The following is a 17514-nucleotide window of genomic DNA, read 5'->3' on the forward strand; positions in this document are numbered from 1 at the left end:
TACAAAATTGCAGGAATAATTATAGTCGTATACGACTTAAGTCTGCAGTAAAGCTTTGCTCGCATTCATCGAGCGACATACAGAATTCATCCACCACAAAAAAATAGTGTGTGATTACAGGTTCAGGGTGTCTACCAACCGGGGAAAACCGTGAAAACTGAGAATTCTCAGGGGATTTGTCCTTATATCTCAATGTACAAATGTTAGTGCAAAATAAGACACATTCACAAGAAAGGTGGACAAGACAACGTGGTACTGGCGACTGATTTTTTATTGACAGAAACACATAATGTATAGGCTCACCGTCACACCACCTATCAGCTGCAGCAAACGTCAGAAAGATGAATAGGGTCATAAAAGCAATAAAAGACAAACATTAAAAACTTGACTTAGTTAAATACGATAAGATCGGAGAAAGAACATTAAAAGGCATGACACGTGGTGTAAAGGGCCAAAGAAACATGACTGAATGGGATCTGAAAGGATGAAGACAAAACCAAAATGCATTAAAACTAAAGAAACCAGGAAAAGCATGTGAGACAAGAAAACCATCTAAAAGGCTTAGTGCACTGAACCCTTCATAATACACTGGGAAAAAAATAACAGCACCTGTCCACGTGTTCGTATCAGGAAAAATTTTCTTCCAAAAAGGCTTCTTCGGTTTTGTACAAGAAGATAGAGGCATTGCTAACGGCACCCAGGCCCATTTTCCTAATTAAAAAGGCTCCTTTTTATTCGTGGGACACTCGACCACGGCCTGTACCTAAAGCTACAGTTCTTTCAAGAATGGGCCCACAGGTGCTCTGTTCACAGTCCTTCCATCTGCAACTGAAAGTCTCTTTCTATAATATGACAACAGGATTTTGCAATGGCGGTGTTTAAACCAGACGTGGCAATGGCTCGCTTCACTCTCTTAGAGTGTGCCGATTCATATGACAAAAAAACCTTTCTGGGCACGAGGGTGGTACATCTAGCATAATTTCTCTTTGGTTATGGAAAGTTCCAGGTCTAAAAATTGCAGTTTATCACTTTCAGGTAGCTCCTGTGTAAATTCTAACCCTTCCCCGTTCTCACTAAAAATTCCTAGAACCTCATTAACCGTGCCTAAGTAGGACTGTGTGTCCTGTTTTTTTAGTAGGAATAAAAAATTGTCGATGGTATTTGAAAACTATCATTACCCTACCTTGTCCAACTACTCATTCACACTTCGATCAATCATAGAAAGGAAAATATTGCTCAGAACCGGGGCCACACACGAGCCAATACAAATCCCTTTCTTCTGTATATGCGATCCACTTTCAAACTGCACAATTGTGGCATTAAAATATTGTAACAAAATCATGAAACTCCCTACTGACACACCGGCTGTGTTTTGAAAAATTGCACCCACCTTTTCTCAATGAATGCTTGAACGGCTGTGAACAATTTCTTATGGGGAATGGAATAGAAAATATCTTTAGCATCAACCAAAAAGAAATACCCAATTTGCCGATTATCGTCAAGAAATTCAATTATATTCAAAGAGTTCTTTGTTGCAAAAGGATCAGTGACCCCAAGCTGGTTAAGATGCTTCAGCAGGAACTGACTAACAAAGCATTGCCGAGATCCCCTTTCGCTTACAATACAATAGAATGATGCACCTTCTTTGTGGGTCTTAGCTGTAAAAAACATGCTAAGAGTTTTGCGCTTACAGTCGCTTATAGACATTGCTAACCTTTGCAGCTCCAATTCGTTGCAGATGGCGTTGGCTCTTGACTTAGCCTTCACGGACTTGAGTTCAGTCCGTTTAAAATTTTTCTCAACTGCACGGCACGCTTTTTCATTATATACACCTTTGCCGCCACCACAAAAACACCCTCCTTGTTGGCTTGCAGCAAACGAATGTCGTTCTCCTTGAAGTATTTCACCACTTTTTTGACCGTAGACCCATATCCACTGGCTCTCTTGGTAGTCGTTCTCGCTAGCGCGTCCACTCCCAGCAGGCATCGCTCACGATCTTCCGGCAGTGCCTTTTCCGCCACTCGCCTATTCAGACAGGAGCTCATGGGCCACTGTAGTTGGCTCAAGACTGAACTTCGAACCTTTTTCCAAGACCCTGAAGACTTTCTTTGGGAGTTCAGCATCACACAGCACCTTCAGGGAACCACTACTTGCCTTCTTCCTTCCCGGAGCTCTCGATGAGTTGATCAAGAAATGACACCGCAGTGAGCGATGCCTGCTGGAAACAGTGAACGCGCTAGCCAGAACGGCTACCAAGAGAGCCAGTGGATATGGGTCTACGGTAAACAAAGTGCTGAAATACTTCAAAGAGAACGACATTCGTTTGCTGCAAGCCGACAAGGTGGGTGTTTTTGTGGTGGTGCCAAAGGGGGTATATAATGAAAAAGCGTGCTGTGCAGCTGAGAAAAACTTTAAACGGACTGAACTCAAGTCCGTGGAGGCTAAGGTAATAGCCATTGCCCTCTGCAACGTATTGGAGCTGCAAAGGTTAGCAAAGTCTATAAGTGACTGTAAGGGCAAAACTCTTAGCATGTTTTTTACAGCTAAGACTCACTAAGAGTGTGTACCATTCCATCGTATTGTAAGCGAAAGGGGATCTTGGCAATGCCTTGTTAGTCAGTTCCTGCTGAAGCATCTTAACCAGCTTGGGGTCACTGATCCTTTTGCAACAAAGAACTCTTTGGATATTGTCGCCGACAAACGTAGGGCGGCACGAAAAGGGGCTTTTTTTAATCCGAAGGCCAGAAACCCAGCAGCGCGCGTTCGAACGGGAACGTCCTCTTCTACGCTCCCACACGAGCCCAGTAATGCCGCTCAACCGCATGGCGGCGCTCGCAGAATGTGAGCAGTGTGGCATTGCCCCCCTCCTTTCAAGAGGCATCGCCTCGATGCCTCCGGTAAGGGGGATCAAGAGTGTGGAGACACCGAAAGTGCGATGGCGTGTGGTGGCAGCACTGAATGTGAACTCCGGGAGGGGCTAACGGGCGTAATACGGTTTCATGCGGGACACGTGGACGACTTCAGACTTGGGCGGGCGAGAAGACCGGACAACTCCTTGCGGGTACACTTCATAGTTCACATCGCTGAGTTGACGTAGCACCTCATAGGGGCCGAAGTAGCGCCGCAGAAGCTTTTCAGAGCGACCGAGCACACGTATAGGGCTCCATACCCAGACGTGCTCGCCGGGTTGGTAAATCACCTCCCTGTGGCGGAGGTTGTAACGCCGGGCGTCAGTTGTCTGCTGGTGGCGAATGCGGTGTCGAGCAAGGTGGCGAGTGGCTTCTGCATCGCGAACGAATTGGTCAGCGCCTGGTACAGACGAGGGGGTACAATCCGGGAGCAGCATGGCGTCAAGCATGGTCAGGGCATCTCGGCCATACACCAAACGGAAGGGGGTGAAGCGCGTCGTTTCTTGGAGGGCAGTGTTGTACGCAAACGTGATGTAGGGAAGTATTTCGTCCCAGTTGCTATGGTCAGCGTCGACATACATAGACATCATATCTGTGATGGTCTTGTTCAGCCTCTCAGTAAGTCCATTCGTTTGAGGATGGTAAGCAGTCGTTTTTCTATGACTGGTGCCACTAAGACGGAGGACCTCGTGTGTAAGAGCCGACGTAAACGCGGTTCCCCGGTCAGTTAATACAACCACGGGGGCGCCGTGGTGAAGCACGATGTGGTGAACAAAGAACTGTGCAATTTCAGCCGCGGTGCCACGGGGAAGAGCCTTGGTTTCACAATAGCGGCTTAGGTAGTCCGTGGCAACAACAATATACCGGTTTCCCATGGAGGACACCGGGAATGGGCCCAGTAAGTCCATGCCGACTTGTTGGAATGGGATTTGCAGTGGATCAATTGGCTTCAGAAGGCCGGCCGGTTTTGTCGGTGGTACCTTCCGTCGTTGACACTCACGGCAGGTTCGAACGTAGCGTTGGACGACCGCAGCAAGCCGTGGCCAGTAGTACTTGTGGCGGAGGCGTCCCAATGTTCTGGAAAAACCGAGGTGGCCAGAAGAAAGGTCGTCGTGGCATGCAGCGAGAACTTCCTTACGAAGCACGGTTGGGACAACGAGGAGATACGCAGTGTCGGTCGGACCGTAGTTTTTCTTGTAGAGGACTCCATCTATTAAGCAAAACAACGAAAGACCGCGCGAGAAGAGTCTGGGCGGAGACGGAGCGGTTCCTTCGAGGTACTCGATTAGAGGCAGCAGTTCGCAGTCGGCCCTCTGGTGGTGGGCAAGATCGGATGTGGTGACAGCGCCGAGGAAAGCAGAATCGTCGTCGGACTCATCTGGTGGGCACGGAAGAGGAGCTCGGGAGAGACAGTCTGCATCGCTATGTTGTCGACCCGACTTATACACGATGGTGACGTCGAACTCTTGCAACCGAAGGCTCCACCGTGCAAGTCTCCCCGATGGATCTTTGAGGTTCGCAAGCCAGCACAAGGAGTGATGATCGCTGACGACTCGAAACGGACGGCCGTACAGGTATGGACGAAATTTTGTGATTGCCCACACAACAGCGAGACACTCCTTTTCCGTTGTGGAATAATTCACTTCGGAACGGGACAAAGTGCGACTTGCGTATGCGATCACGCGTTCCACACCGTCTTGCCACTGCACAATCACCGCACTGAGGCCCACATTGCTGGCATCTGTGTGCAGTTCCGTGTCGGCCTGCTCGTCGAAGTGGGCAAGGATAGGCGTAGATTGGAGGCGGGCCTTAAGCTCTATGAAAGCTTTTCCCTGATCTTGGCCCCAGAAAAAGGGTTCGGAGTCTTTTGTCAGGCGAGTCAGCGGCTCTGCGAGCTTGGAGAAGTTTTGAACGAACCTCCGATAATAGGCGCAAAGCCCCAGGAAACGCCGCAAGCTTCGTTTATCTGTTGGCTGGGGAAATGCAGCAACGGCGGCGGTCTTTTCTGGGTCGGGGCTAACGCCCTGAGCGCTCACAATGTGGCCAAGAAACTTGAGCTCCCGAAATGCAAAGTGGCACTTTTCAGGCTTGAGAGACAGACCCGCAGAACGAATTGCTTCGAAGGCGGCACGCAAACGTTTCAGGTGCTCCTCGAACGTGTCGGAGAAAATCACGACGTTGTCGAGATATACAAGGCAGGACTGCCACTTCAGGTCAGTTAGTACGGTGTCCATCATACGTTGGAACGTCGCAGCGGCTGAACACAAGCCGAAAGGAAGCACCTTAAATTCGTACAGTCCGTCAGGAGTAACGAAGGCGGTCTTTTCTCGGTCACGTTCGTCGACCTCGATTTGCCAATAACCGCTACGAAGGTCGAGTGACGAAAAGTAGGTAGCATGGCGGAGGCGGTCTAATGAGTCATCAATGCGCGGCAGTGGATAGACATCTTTTTTGGTAACGTTATTGAGACGTCTATAATCTACACAAAACCGTAGGCTGCCGTCCTTCTTTGCGACGAGAACAACAGGTGACGCCCAGGGGCTCGTCGATGGTTGTATGACGTCGTCGTGGAGCATTTCGGCAACTTGGCGGCGGATAGCATCGCGCTCCTTCGACGAAACACGATAAGGACGCTGACATAGCGGTCTCTGGTCACTGTCGACGATAATACGGTGCTTAGTTATTGGCGTCTGGCGAACCTTGGATGTTGATGCAAAACAGTCGCGGAAAGAGTCAATAAGGCTTTCCACGCGGCGTTTCTGATTGGTCAGAAGGTCAGGGTTCACGTCGGTCCTAATGGCTGTTGCAGTGTCCTGTTCAGCTATTTCGGGGGCCGTTGTTGATAAGGCACATTGGCCGGCATGCTCGCCAAGTTCTTCAAAATGGGCAATCACCGTGTTTTTCGTCATATGTTGGGGTTCACAACTAAAGTTGGTCACTAAGAGCGTGGTACGCGCGTGAACAAGGTCGACAAGGGCGCGAGCTACGCAACCTTGCCGAGACAGTAGCAGCGACATATTCGCTTCGGCAATGCCCCGAGTACCGGAGCTGGTATCACACTGGACTGTGACAAACTTGCTTGCTCTCGGCGGTATCGTTGTGTGGTCATCAGAGATGCGTAATGGTGCTCTGTGCGGCTTGGGGTCGGTATCAACGGCTCGCTGTGTCGAAAACGATACCAATTGCTCGTGCAGGTTGATGACCGCCCCATACTCTTTAAGGAAGTCCATGCCGAGAATCAGTTCTTTAGAGCACTCTCGTAGCACGGCGAAGGAGCCAGTGAAAGTTGCACCGCGGATCTTTATACGGCTGGTGCAGACGCCAACCGGCGTTACCACATGGCAACCAGCTGTGCGTATCTGCGGCCCATGCCAAGGTGTTAGAACCTTTCTGAGGGTTGCGGCTAAGTTACTACTCATGACAGAAAAGTCGGCTCCGGTATCGACGAGTGCAGATACGTCATAGCCATCGGTGGCAACAAGAATTTCGGCGGCGGAAACAATTGTTTGACAATTTGTCGGCGAGGTTTTTGGTGCCGTCGTCGATGGGGTCGTCGCTGAGGTCGTCGGTGAGGTCGGCGGTGGGATCGTCTGTAAGGTCGGCGGGTGGGGTCGTCGCATAAAATCGTCGGATGGAGGCTGTTCACTGTCTGCGGCAGCGGCGGTCTTACCCCCAGAGGACGCCGTCTTCAGTTTTCCCGGCGGGGAGACGTGCCTCTGAATTGGCCAGATGATGGTGCATGACTGGGTGGAGGAACTCGTCTTGGAGACGGCGACCTAGACTGGCGTCGTGGAGGCGTTGAGGGCAGCACATTATCGGCCAGGTACTGCTCAATGTCTCGCGGTCTCTCACCATAGCGCGGTCGAGGTGCGCTCGGTGGAAATGCTCTTAATCCCATCCGCCGGTAGGGGCAGTTGCAGAGGATATGACCGGGCTCCCCGCAGTGGTAGCATAGTGGCCGGTTGTTGGGTGTGCGCCACACGTCAGCTTTTCGAACAGGGTGCAGATCACGCAGCTCGGCGGAGGGAAAGTACCCCTGCGTTTGTTCGGCAGCAGGGCGGAACGCATGTGGAACTGGCGCAGGTCTCCGCAGAGCTTCACTGTAGCTCATGATGTACGGCTCCGGCTGCGGTGTCCGTAGGGCTTCGTTGTAGCTGCTGGCGTACGGCTCCGGCTGTGGTGCCGGTGGTGGCTGGACTGCTCGCCGAATTTCCTCGCGGACGGCATCGGCTACAGCTGCAACACTGGCAGGTGGAGCATCTAAGCGGAGGTTGCGCAGTTCTTTGCGAACTACACTCTGCACAAGCTCCCGAAGAGCCTCGTCCCCGGCGACTGGCAGGGACGCACAATAGTTGCTGGCCGCAACACTTCCCGGACGACCGTACTGCGCACTGCGTTCCTGTAAGGAACGTTCCATGCCTGTGGCTTCTTTAGCGAAGTCAGCGACGGTTCTTGGTGGGTCGCGTATGAGGCCAGCGAAGAGCTGCTCCTTCACACCACGCATGAGGTGGCTCACCTTGGTAGCCTCTGGCATGGCAGGGTCAGCCCGATTGAAAAGACGTGCCATGTCTTCAATAAACATAGCGACGCTTTCGTTCGCCTGCTGTGACCTGGTGCGAAGGGCGAGTTCGGCATTTTCCTTGCGTGCGTTTGTGCTGAAGGTAGCCAGCAGCTGACGGCGGAACGCTTCCCAGTTCGTAAAGGATGCCTCATGGTTCTCGAACCATGTCTTCGCTGAGTCTTGGAACGAGAAATAGACGTTTCGTAGTTTTCGGTCGTCGTCCCACTGGTTAAATGTGGCCACATGGTCAAAGCTGGACAACCAGTCCTCGACGTCCTCAAACCGATCGCCGTGGAAGGATGGCGGTGAGCGAGGGGTGAGAACTACAACGGGCGGGACAGTGCCGGAAGGCTGGCCTGTCTGACTGCCTGTAGTAGACGTCATGGTACGCACCGGCCTCGTCAGTGGCTGACACTCAGGTTGCAGGCCTCGCAGGCGGCGGCTCGCTTTGTGGACGGGTGTTGTGTCCAAGCGTCGCTGATCAGCGTCAGAGTTGCCCTCGGGGTGAGCGTTCATGGAACGATACCCAGCGGCTCCACCAAAATGTCGCCGACAAACGTAGGGTGGCACGAAAAGGGGCTTTTTTTAATCCGAAGGCCAGAAGCCCAGCAGCGCGCGTTCGAACGGGAATGTCCTCTTCTTCGCTCCCACACGAGCCCAGTAATGCCGCTCAACCGCATGGCGGCGCTCGCAGAATGTGAGCAGTGTGGCAATATAATTGGATTTCTTGACGATAATCGGCAAATTGGGTATTTCTTTTCTGTTGATGCTAAAGATCTTTTCTGTTCCATTACCCATAAGGAATTGTTCACAGCCATTCAAGCATGCATTGAGGAAAGGGGGTACAACTTTTCAAAACGCAGCTGATGTGTCAGTAGGGAATTTCATGACTTTGTTAGAATTTTATCCTAATGCCACAATTATACAGTGTGAAAGTGGATCCCTTATACAGAAGAAAGGTATTTGTATTGGCTCGTGTGTGGCCCTGGTTCGGAGTAATATTTTCCTTTCAATGATTGATCGAAGTGTGAATGAGCAGTTGGACAAGGATAGGGTAATGATAGTTTTCAAATACCATCGACGATTTTTTATTCTTACTAAAAATAAAGGACACACAATCCTACTTAGGCACGGTTAACGAGGTTCTAGGAATTTTTAGTGAGAGCGGGCAAGGGTTAGAATTTACACAGGAGCTACCTGACAGTGATAAACTGCAATTTTTAGACCTGGAACTTTCCATAACCAAAGAGAAATCATGCTGGATGTACCACCCTCATGCCCAGAAAGGTTTTTTGTCATATGAATCGGTACACTTTAAGACAGTGAAGCGAGCCATTGCGACATCTGGTTTAAATGCCGGCATTGCGAAATCCTGCTGTCATACCATGGAAAGGGGCTTCCAGTTGCAGATGGTAAGGCTTCAGTATGCAGGTTTTCCTCAGTCTGTCCCGACTAGTGTGGTGGAGTTCCTTCTTCACAGCATATAATGCGTGGAACATAAGCAGCCTACGCCCGTAGAGGATAGAATTAGGCCACAAGTGGTGCCCTACTCCCACCGCGTTGCCCATAACCTGAAAAAAGTTGCATCTAAATTCAAAGTTCCAGTTGTATTCTCTGCTCTCTGTAAGCTGACCTCATTATGTCCTTGTGTAAACTCAGAAAAAGGAAGAGAGAAAACCTGCAGAACGAGGCATGCCCTTAGGTACGTAGAATGCAATGAAGGAGTTGTTTATCAGATCCCACTCGTGTGTGGAAAAGTTTATGTTGGACAGACGGGGCGTTGCGTAACTGAAAGGTTGAGGGAGCATGAACGCTGGGGACAGGAACAGGTTCTAATCTGCCTCTTCACTGTAAGAACTGTGAACAAAGCACCTGCGGGCCCATTCTTGAAAGAACTGTAGTTTTAGGTAGAGGCCGTGATCGAGTGTCCCGCGAATTAAAAGAAGCCGTTTTAATTAGGAATGGACCTGGGTGCCGTTAGTGGATCCTCTTATCTTCTTGTACAAAACCGAAGAAGCCTTTTTAGAAAAGTTTTCCTGATACAAACACGTGTACAGTTGCTGTTGTTTTTTTTTCCCAGTGTAATCTGAAGTGTTCAGTGCACTAGGCCTTGTAGATGGTTTTCTTGTCTCACGTGCTTACTTTTTTTGGTTTTTTATGGTTTTAATGCATTTTGGTTGTCTTATCCTTTCAAATCCCATTCAGTCATGTTTCTTTGGCCCTTTGCACCACGTGTCGTGCCTTTTAATGTTCTTTCTCCGATCTTATCATTTTTAACTGTCATGTTTTTAGTTTTGTCTTTTATCACTTTTATTTCATTTCATTTTATTACTTTAAAGGCCCCAAAAGAGGGGTGTTACATAAGGGGTGGCAACAATTAAAAGCACAGATTCACAATGACAGGAAAGTTTTTACATTTTCTGCAGAGACTTGGGCAAGTGATGATGGCAACATTGTTCGGAAGGCCGTTCCAGTCTGTGGCTGTACGAGGAAAGAAGGAATCAGAAAAAGTGACGGCAACTTGTAGGTGATAGCTGGTGCGATGAGATATGCGTGCTGGGGGAAGAATACAAGGTGCGATGTGCATAGGGCTGTGGAAGAATTTGTGAAATGAAGACAGGCTGGCAATGCGACGGCAGAGCGATAAGGGTGATAATCCGGATGCTGTTTTTAAGGAGGAAACGCAGATGTCATAAAAGTACGATGAATGAATGAAACGAGCAGCGCGATTTTGAATAGATTCGAGGGCATTGATGAGGTAAGCTTGATGAGGATTCCAAATGGGCGATGCAAATTCTAGTTTGGACCTGACGAATCATTTGTAAGCTAATAACTTCACATGTTGGGGAGCATGGTGAAGATAGTGCTTGAGGAAACCTAGCGTCTTGTTTGCTGACGGTATTATGTTAGTAACATGCGAGCTCCAAGAAAGATCGCTAGAAATTGTTATGCCTAGGTACTTGTATGACTGAACTAGTTGTACGGGGATTTCTGATTATACATAAGAAAAGATTAGAAGATTATGGTGACGTCTGATGGACAAAAGATTACATTTCCGTGGGTTAAGTTCCATTAGCCACTTATTACACCACTCCTGAACAGCATTAAGATCATTTTGAAGAGAAGATTGGTCAGCGGTGGCGAGAATAGCACGATAAAGTACACAGTCGTCAGCGAATATGCGTATGTTAGGTGTTGCATTTGAAGGCAGATCATTAATGTATATGAGAAGCACTAGTGGGCCAAGCACAGATCCCTGTGGAACACCCGACGTTACTAAGAGTGAGTTAGAGTTCTTATTGTTAATGGAGACAAATTGCGAACGATTAGTTAAAAACTCTTCAATCCACTTCAAAATATGGGGGTGCAAATTTAATTGTGAAAGTTTTATCAGCAGGCGTTTATGGGGTACTTTATCAAAGGCTTTTGCAAAATGTAAAAATACGATGTCAGTCTGTAGATTACAATCAAGGTTAGCATGCAGATCGTGAATGAACGTAGCAAGTTGGGTCTCGCAGGAATAACCTCGGCGAAACCCGTGCTGAGCAGGTTGAAAAAAGTTGTTCGAATCAAGGAATGCCATGATATGGGTATAGATGACGTGTTCCATGATTTTGCAGGGAATACTAGTTAGAGAGATGGGACGGTAATTAGGTAAGCGGCGAGTTCTTGTTATCTGATTTGTAGACTGGAACGACCTTCCCAATTTTCCAGGCTATGGGCAGTTGACCTGTGAAGAGTGAGCGAATAACAAGCACAACAGAGATGAACATATATCTTTGGTATTAATCACTATTTTGGCGTCGATATTGTCAGTTCCAGTATAGGATGAAAGTTTAATGCTTTCAATTAGTGGCGAAATTCCTGCTGAAGAAAATGTAAGAGACGGCATAGTATCCTGAATAACTGGGGCGTTTGGAGGAAATGTCGGATCTGTTGCATAGTAAACACGGAAGAAAAGGCTGCGTTGAACATGTTGGCGCATTCTGTTTCGCATACAGTTGCACCTGAACCATCGGTGATGGAAATAGTGCATGTGTGCTGGGGGTTGATGACTTGCCAGAACCTACGGGGGTTAGTTGACAACATTTTACGCAGATCGGAGTTGAAAAAGGTGCGCTTGGCTTCTCAGATACTTGATAAGTACGTTTTTTCAGCTGCGTATTATTTGTTCCAAGCGTTCTTACTAGGAAGCAAGTTGGCCGATCGGAAAAGACGCTTCTTTTTATTTTCAAGGCATTTGAGTGCATATGTGAGCCATTGGTTTTGAGGGTTAGTTCATATATTTATGTTCGGAATAAACCTGTCGACCAAATCGTCGATTTTCCTCTTCAGCAAGGACCAGTTATCATGAATGGATCTTTGATGAAAGTTAGATTGAAATCCTGGCAAAAATACGTGAAGTTCATTATTTATTGCTGTATAGTTTCCTTTATCGTATAATCGGATAGTTCTTTTAGTTGTTGCGAGTAAAGATGGTTTAATCGTGAAGCCGGAATGTACGACCTGGTGATCGCTGACGCCTCGTAGATACGTGATGGAATGAACGCATTCAGGGTTATCCGTTAATAATAGATCAAGAATATTAGTGCAGTCTTCGGTTACACGAGTTGGCTCGGATACAGTTTGAATGAGGCTAAAATTAAGGCAAACGTCTAGAAATTCAATAGCATCCTTATTACCTGTAGCGGTTAGATTATTCCAGTCGATACTTGGAAAATTGAAGTCTCCAAATAGGAGAGAGTGCATGTGTTAGGGTGTTTAGCTTTAATTTCATTCAATGCGTTATTAAGTTTTTGAGGGAAATCTGGGCTGTTAGGAGGCCTGTAGCAAACGCCGATCACAACTGACTTAGGTGAAGCGTGGCATAAAACCATATTTCTATATCTGATGAAAGGTTAATGGCCGAGCATGATATATCTCGAGCGGTGGCAATTAGTACCCATCCTCCCCTTCGATCTGGGCAATCTTTGCGAAAAACACAGAAATGGGGCAAGTCGGCAAGCACTTCACTATCGGAAATATCACTGTTTAGCCACGTTTCTATCAAGACTAGTATGTTACTGGCAGATGAAGTGACGATATTGAAAACAATGTCGCGTTTTGAAGTAAAACTGCGCACGTTAGTAAAGATTGGTGACAATGAAAGGGCTTCTTGGTGTACATGCTTAGAACGATTTGTCGACAGGAGCTGAGATGGTTGCTATTTTACCTCTTTTACTGTTTGTGATGATTCATTGAATATGTAGCGTTTAGGACCAATATGTAATGTTTTGAAGCGCAAAGACAACTTATCAGATACCAGATACCGATTTGGCAAAGGCTATTCATCTTTATGACGTTTGCTGCAGCTGATAGGTGGTGTTACAGTGAGCCTATACATTGTGTTTCTGTCAATAAAAAAAATAAGTTGTCAGTAGCGTGTTGTCTTGTCCACCTTTCTTGTGAATGTGTCTTATTTTACGCTGTTTGTACATTGAACTATGCACCAACTAGCCCAGCAACAAGTCCTTATATCAGGGAAAATATGTTGCAGTTCTACATAAAAGGAACTAAAGTTGTGATAATGCTCCCTCGTGTAAACAATGCGGGCTGGCATTGCACGGATTGTCCAGTGTGGCGTTACGCGTCCTCTCCTCAGCGACCGCTGGCCTACAACGTTGTGCTGTCAAGAGGAGCATCCCAGCAAGGCGGCAAAAAGCTTTGCGGCGCCAGTGGCGCTTCTGATTTCGAAGCATACTACATCGAAAAAGGACACTTTCCCGCGCTTCCCTGGCGCTGTGGCCTACGGCAGAGCGCGCGCTTCCTACGGTTCGCACGTGCGCTGTTCGACGGCCAGCGGCCTCCTCTTGTTTTCCTGTGTTTCCGAGTGGACAGCTCCAACAAGGCGGCAGAAAATGTTGTGAGAACCAAGACCTAGTGAGAACTTGCGATGGTCCCAAATGAACTCTTCCTGCGTATCTCCTTGATGGAAGCGTCCATTTCTGCCACAGGGCGTGCATGCACGCGTTGCAGGCGGCGCAGCTTTGGGAGAAGGGGAAATAGTTTCGTGCCTTCTCGCGATCTGCCGACGCTAGCAAAGCAACGAATTCTGTCCATACTTAGCTGCGCCGTTTTGAACCGACTTAGTTTTATTGACTGCTGTGGTGCCGCAGGGAAGCTATGTGCGACTTGTCAAGCATGGCAGCCTTCAAGTGCACTTTCGTCCAGGACTGGATGAATGCAAAACATTGTGAGTTTGCAGCCTGGATTAGGCCTGTCAAAAGTAACCCGAACGCAGCGTACTGTGCGCTGTGCAGAAAGCAGTTTTCGCTCAGCAACATGGGAAGAAGAGCGATGACAAGTCTTGCTGAAAGTAAGAAGCACCGACTGGCCATTACCAGAGCCGGGACACCCCCTGTAGCCTCATTTTTGACACTGCCGGCCACCGTTGTGACCAATGCCGGGACACCCCCTCTGTAGCTTCATTTTTTACACTGCCGGCCACCGTTGTGACCAGTGCCGTCAGTTTCTCGCATCCTTCAAGTTCTTAACTACTGCGACGGACGTCCAATTCGATAGTACAGCAAAGGATATCTTTCAGCATGACTTAGAGGTCATAAATGCTGAAGTGCTGTGGTGCCTCAACGCTATTATGACGCACACATCACTCCGTGCTGCCGCGGCATCGGCTTCTCTGTTCCCTTTGATGTTCGCATCATCAGGAATACAGCCAAGAAAATGCAGCTTGGCAAAGACAAGGTAGGATATACTATTGTCTATGGCCTCGCACCTTTCTTCAAGGAGAGCCTCATGTCGGACATAAGCCAAGCCTCCCACCTCGTGGCGTTTGACGAATCGTTAAACAAAGTGGCACAAAAAAATCAAATTGACGTGTTGGTTCGCTTTTGGTCGGATGCAGAGCAGAGCGTGAAAACACGCTACTTGACGTCATGCTTTCTGGGGTGCACGCGGACGGAAGAATTGGTGTCCGCTTGTAAAACTTCCACAGATGCACTCTCCCGATCAAAAATTCTTCAGATCTCAATGGATGGGCCAAATGTAAATATAAAATTTCTCAGCGAGATCAGACAAGAACGACGGCCGTCGTATTCTCAAAGTTGGTAGCTGTAGCCTTCATGTTGTGAACGGTGCTTTCAAAACCGGACACGCAGCAACAGGTTGGCAACTCGTAGAATTTCTTTGTGTTTTGTACAACTTATTCAAATGTGTACCTGCCCGACTCGCTGAATATGCACGCATAACCAGGAGCAACATTTACCCTATGAAGCTTTTCACTTCCTAGCTCTTTCACTTCTACAAACTAAGGTTTCTATAATCTGCAGTTTGTCTGAATAGACTTGCTGAGAGAATTGCACTTGTGACGCTGAAGTTCAGGTCACACACTATTGCGGTTACTATCAGTAGATAGAAATATCTCACACCTGAAAATATTTGTTTCCGCATGCATCTTCCTTTTAGTTTGTATTTGAAAATGTTCAATTCGATTCGCAGTTTGTTTTAGCATTTTTTCGAAGATATTCGATTTGTTATGCATTTTGCTAATCTCTTCCCTTTTTTTTTAATGAAATAAACACTACTCCTTACTATTCAAATAGGATTCAATCGTTCTTTTTATTTTTTAACATGGTTACTGGAGAGTGATACCATCATGCGGCTGTGTGTCAGCTTGTTTTCGCATAAAACAAAGTACTGTGTCACTCAGGGAATTTTACAAATGCACTCGGGGAAAACCTGGATAACTCAGGGAGTTTGGAAACGCCAACTTGGTAGACACCCTGAACTTTTTTTGTTACCTAAGCAAAAAGCTAATCGCATGAAAAATCTTAAGTGCTTAAAATTTTGATGCTTCTGACTTATTTGATGCAGTCAAACATTAAAAATCTGATTTCTTTTACTTTTATGAGCCATGGTACAGACATCGTACATTGGTCCCATGGTACATTGTTACCAACTGCTGTTTTTAAGCTGCATCCTGTTATATTTTTGAATAAACGGGCTTTGCCTACATATATTTTAAAGCAAGGTCAAAGTGTCAGCTGCCAGAAAGGCAGGACACCTCCTTAGAGGTATATTCATGCAAAGTTAACCGTGTCAGCAAAAAAGCCCAAGATGTCTGTGTTGCTAAATGTAAAACAGTTTTGAATTTTCCTCATGGTTTACTGTATGTGCCTGATTATTTGTGCATAGTTTTATCATCCATATACATCAGAAATTAGTTTAATTTTGCTGTACTCATCTTTTTCTCGGTAAATCCGCCAGTTTTTTACATTTCAGTTATCGTCATCATATTTATTTCAATGTGCGGTACATTAATACATAGGGTTATCAGTGTTACAGAAGGGGGTTTCAAAGTAAAAACTGTCCAAGGGATTACCTGTTTTGAAAGTGAAAAATTGCAATGAGTCAGCTACAAGGCAATTAGAGAATATTAAAAATAATGGAATGTAAAACATGGAAATGCAATACAGTGCTAATGAGCAAAAAAAGTTTAGTATACAAGAGCAAAGTGAAGTAGCAAATGAGCGTGGTAACGCTAAGACAGTACTTTAACCAATGTGTTAACACCAGCAATGAACGGACAAAGCAGGAAAAAATCGCAGCACTGAGCGGGTAAAACCAGGGTAAAAAACAAGTCTTATTGAATATAAATTACAGTGCGATTTTATTTTGGATGGCCATGAGTTTCATGCAGAGATGACTGAAAAAGTATGCTGCTTGTTTTCTGCAATTAGTGCTGGCTTTCGGTAGTAGTAGGTTATATTGCTCAGCAAATCTAGTGTGATTGTCATTGAAAAGTTCTGACGTCTTAAAACTGTGAAGAACAATGTGGTTATTAAACTTCTATGAAAGATAAGTACTAATGCCAACCCGAGTCAATGGAGCTGTGATGGCATTGCGATAATGTTAAAGAGTGCAATAAATATTGCCGCATGCACGAAGACGCCATAGATGAAGACTTGGTCTACGAGCGGGAGGCAAGAAGAAGAAGCTGAAGTGCGCAGGGACTTTTTCTGGTTAACCAGTAAACCGTTTTACCTTCAGCTCTCCTCGGGGTTCTACCGAGTCCTGACACTGGTGGAGGTGCGGGGTATGCACAGGACTCCTTCCGGCAGTCCACAGCGAGTCCCGGACATCGACACGCCTGTCCATCGCGCTAGCCGCAGACGTCTAGGCCTTTCCCCGGAGTACAACCATCTACCGGGCGACTCTTCAAACGTCAAAGTTCGCCGGGTCTTCCAAGCCATACCTCCCACCCCTACGTCGGTGACTCTTCACAACACCAAGGTACCGGAGTGCTTCCGCGGGAACGCGTTTGAAGATGTTGAAGACTGGCTCGACCAGTTTGAACGAGTGGCCAAGTTCAACCAGTGGAGCGCGGACCAGAAGCTTTGCAATGTTTATTTTGCACTTCAGGATACTGCTAGAACTTGGTATGAAAACCACGAGGCCAGCTTGTCCACATGAAATGACTTCCGCCGCCAGCTGGTGGACACTTTTGCCACTACTGATCGACGAGAGAATGCGCTACGCCTGCTTGAAGTGCGCGTCTAGAAGCCAAATGAAAGCGTAGCTATGTTTGCGGAAGACATGGCTCGACTTTTTCGCCGTGCCGACCCCGATATGACTGAGCAAAGGCAGCTATGACATCTCGTGCATGGCGTCAAGGAGCAGGTGTTTGCCGGCTTGGTGCGCAACACGCCTCAAACCGTCAGTGAGTTCGTCAAGGACGCTACAGCTATAGAGCGAGCCCTCCAAGAGCGGTGCCGCCAGTACGACCGACCCTTCACCGGTGTTCCACCGACTGCGGCGGCACTCACTGCAACCGATCGGAACACTCTTCGAGACCTCATTCGAGAAATTGTCTTTGAGGAGCTGCAGCGAATTACTGCTACGAGCGTTGAGTCACCAGAGGCCGTCGCAGCAGCCGTTAGGAAAGAGCTCCGGCATGCTCTGTCACCGTCTGCACCATACCACGAGTCTCATCCAGTTGACAGCGCGGCAGCCGTTTGCGAACCATACCACGTGCCCCAACCCAACAGC

General features: G+C 47.5%; 1 protein-coding gene and 1 pseudogene across 2 annotated transcripts in view; both read left to right on the forward strand.

The window, feature by feature from the left end:
* LOC144105122 (uncharacterized) overlaps positions 1-14755 on the forward strand; it is a 30301-nt pseudogene extending 15546 nt beyond the window's left edge.
* Positions 1-17514, forward strand: part of LOC144104424 (uncharacterized) — a 68267-nt gene that overhangs the window by 25787 nt on the left and 24966 nt on the right. The gene's annotated exons all lie outside the window — the stretch shown is intronic.

The sequence above is a fragment of the Amblyomma americanum genome, chromosome 9, assembly GCF_052857255.1.
Source record: "Amblyomma americanum isolate KBUSLIRL-KWMA chromosome 9, ASM5285725v1, whole genome shotgun sequence".
Lineage (NCBI taxonomy): Eukaryota > Metazoa > Arthropoda > Arachnida > Ixodida > Ixodidae > Amblyomma > Amblyomma americanum.